Source organism: Dipodomys merriami, unplaced genomic scaffold (genome assembly GCF_024711535.1).
Source record: "Dipodomys merriami isolate MVZ:Mamm:240054 unplaced genomic scaffold, mDipMer1.0.p SCAF_155, whole genome shotgun sequence".
In the NCBI taxonomy this organism is placed as follows: domain Eukaryota; kingdom Metazoa; phylum Chordata; class Mammalia; order Rodentia; family Heteromyidae; genus Dipodomys; species Dipodomys merriami.
The window spans coordinates 249071-251904 of record NW_027202882.1 but is presented as its reverse complement, the minus strand read 5'-3'; the positions used below and the strand labels follow the sequence as shown (position 1 = coordinate 251904).

At 44.8% G+C, this 2834-nt stretch overlaps 1 long non-coding RNA gene across 2 annotated transcripts; it reads right to left on the bottom strand.

Annotated features, from left to right (window-relative positions):
- Positions 1–802: 802 nt before the first annotated feature.
- Positions 803–2243, bottom strand: LOC138827377 (uncharacterized). 2 transcript variants are annotated; one of them, XR_011372063.1, is made up of 4 exons: positions 2016–2243; positions 1522–1586; positions 1301–1411; positions 803–913 (listed from the first exon to the last, which is right to left on the bottom strand). It is a non-coding gene; the product is annotated as an uncharacterized lncRNA (long non-coding RNA). The 2 variants fall into 2 exon arrangements; XR_011372062.1 differs by having other exon boundaries at positions 1301–1586.
- Between the last annotated feature and the right edge of the window lie 591 nt (positions 2244–2834).

Here is a 2834-nt window from a genome sequence, read left to right as displayed (position 1 = left end):
CCTAGCGTTTCTCCTATTGCATCCTGTAATGTTTTCAGAGTGTCTGCTTTGAATCGAGGTCTTTGATCCATTTGGAGTTGATTCTGGTGCAAGGTGATATGGCCCCCATAAACAGGCAGGAATTGCAATCCTAATATCAGATAAAATAGACTTCAAATTAAAATTCGTGAGAAGAGACAAAGAATGTCACTACATACTAATTGAGGGATCTCTCCTTCAGGAGGATATTACAATTCTAAATATCTATTCACCAAACAACGGAGCACCCAAATTTATCCAAGAAACACTACTTTCCTTCAAATCCTACATAGATCCAAAGACATTAATTGTTGGGGATTTTAACACACCACTTTCCCAACTAGATAGATCAACTCAGCAAAAACTCAACAAAGAAACCGCAGATCTAAACAACTGCAAAGATCAACTAGATTTAACAGACATCTGCCGAAAATTTCACCCAGCAGCATAAGAATATGTCGCGACCACCTCGACCAGCAAGGAAGACGCGACCCGGGATTCTTCTCAATGTGGTTTATTCAGGACCTTTTACAACATCTTCTCTCCTGCTTCTTCTGCCCGCTTCTTCCTGCTTCTCTGTCCCCCCCCCCCCCCCCGCCCCCGCGCTCTGGTTATAAGTCTCCTGGATGGCCAATCCTGAAGCACCACTTGGCATATACCCATAGGGTCGCAAACACGGAAGCAAACTAGGAACCAAGTCATAGCCATATAAGGAGTTGTTTTTACAGAGAGCACTTGTCACTGGGAAGACAGAAGGCGGGAGCCAGCGCCATCTTACCAAGGAGCTACAATGTTGCTTTTGTGGCCACGCCTTACTGCCTGGCTGTCTTTGGTCGTGGCTCCCGCAGCTCTCCACAAGAATACACGTTTTTCTCAACAGCACATGGAACATTTTCTAAAATAGACCACATTTTAGGCCACAAAGCAAACTTGTCCAAATTCAGAAACCTTGCATTCTCTCTGACCACAAGGGAATAAAATTAGAACTCAACACCAGATTTTCTAATTTTTAAGTTAAAGAATCTTTAAAAAACCGTTAAAAACAATGTGAAGATTCCTTAAAATTTTTGGTAATGTCCAAACCTCATAACCTTTTGAATTTTAAACTTAAACTCACCCATTGTTACAGCATGCTGACAACTCTTACCTTGAACATGTTCATAAACACATACAAAACACTCACACAGATCTTAAAGCACACAAAAAATCAAAATCAGTTGTACGTACATTTTCTAAAGTTTTTAAAAAAATTTTAAGACAATATTTCTTTTAAACGAAGTACCTTTGTTGAGCTTCATTTTTCCAGGGCTTGCTTGTTTAGCAAGGTATTTCACTAATCAGTCTTTTGAATCCCTTCTGTTGGAGGAGGGCTGGGTGAGGGGGTCACCTGAAACTGAACGGGCCTGATTTTTACCCAATTTTGACAAAAGCACTTTACAAATTGTTAAGCTGTCTGGAGCAGCTGAAAGTCCAGACCAGGCTCACTGCTATCTACACCCTAACCTCTCCAGCAGCCTCCACCAGGAGAAGGTGCACCTGAGGCTTGTCCATGCCCCTCCTCTTGGCTGCTGTAACAAAAGAAGGGGGGAGGGAGACTTAGCAGATCTGTGACCAAGCCCAGCCAGAGGCTGAGACTTTTATTCACCCAGAGATGTTCAAATAAATATCAAAAACACTGATAAACACAAAAACCAAGGATTCACATTTAAAACTGGTACCAATTCTAAAACGGAACTAGACAAAACAACAACCAAAGGCTGAGTTGGGGACTAATGGGCCCCCAGAAATCTGTGCTGTTCTCAAGCTGAATCCAGAGTTTGCTGAGTGAGCCTGCCACTCTCACCCAGAACTTCCCTACCTCAGAAAACATAGAACAGAAAACACACCAAAGTAAACAAGACAGACAAGTGGCCACAAAGACGAAATCAGGTCTCAGTGAATGGGGCAACATCTCAACACCACTCACTTACCAGGGGACTCGGACCCCCTCTACTCACCTCGGGAGGATTTTTCTTTTAGATTCCTGCAAACATTGACCCAGGAGCCTTCCAAGGCAGAGGAGAATTCCCAGTCATCTTGGGGCAAGGGAAAGAAGTTCCTAGTGGCTGTCCCCTCAGACTGACAGGTTCTCCCCCGTACTCAGACCCCCTGGGCTAAGGCCCGAGGCTAAGATCTTGCTGGTGCCACTTGCAGGTGGTCAGTGGCAGTTTCATAAAAAAAGAAGGAGCTACAGAGAAACAGATATTAAGGGGGTGTTAGCCAGTCTCCTCTGAGCCCTTGCATCAGGATGAATCTGGGAGGAGAAACATTCCAAGAATTCCAAAAGACACACAGACAAAACACTGAACCCTGAGACAAGACATGTTCACAGCATGTGCATTGTAGACTGTCAATCAGAATGTGCTGGACTACAAATGGGCCCAAATGTCCACACTAGTGGACAGTCTACCCTGTACACTATCAGTCAGAAAGTGCCGGACCCCGCACTAGTGGATAGCCTACCCTGTAAATTATCAGTCAGAAAGTGCCAGACTCAAGCTTCTGCACTAGTGGATAGTTTACCCCCCAGGAGATCTGAGGGACAACTCCCACCGGCCCCGTTGGCTGTCTTATAGCACGTCCGCCAAGACCTCTTGCCAACCCCAATACAGAACCTGCAGGGAACTCAAATACCAGATGATTTCAGAATGGCAATGCCTCTACTTACTTGCCGGGCTTCTCATGACTCCTTGGTTAAGGCGTCTGGGTGGGCTTTGGGGGGATTCCCGGCCAATGCACCAAATGTAAAACTGAATTTGGAAATCCTTACCCAAAAG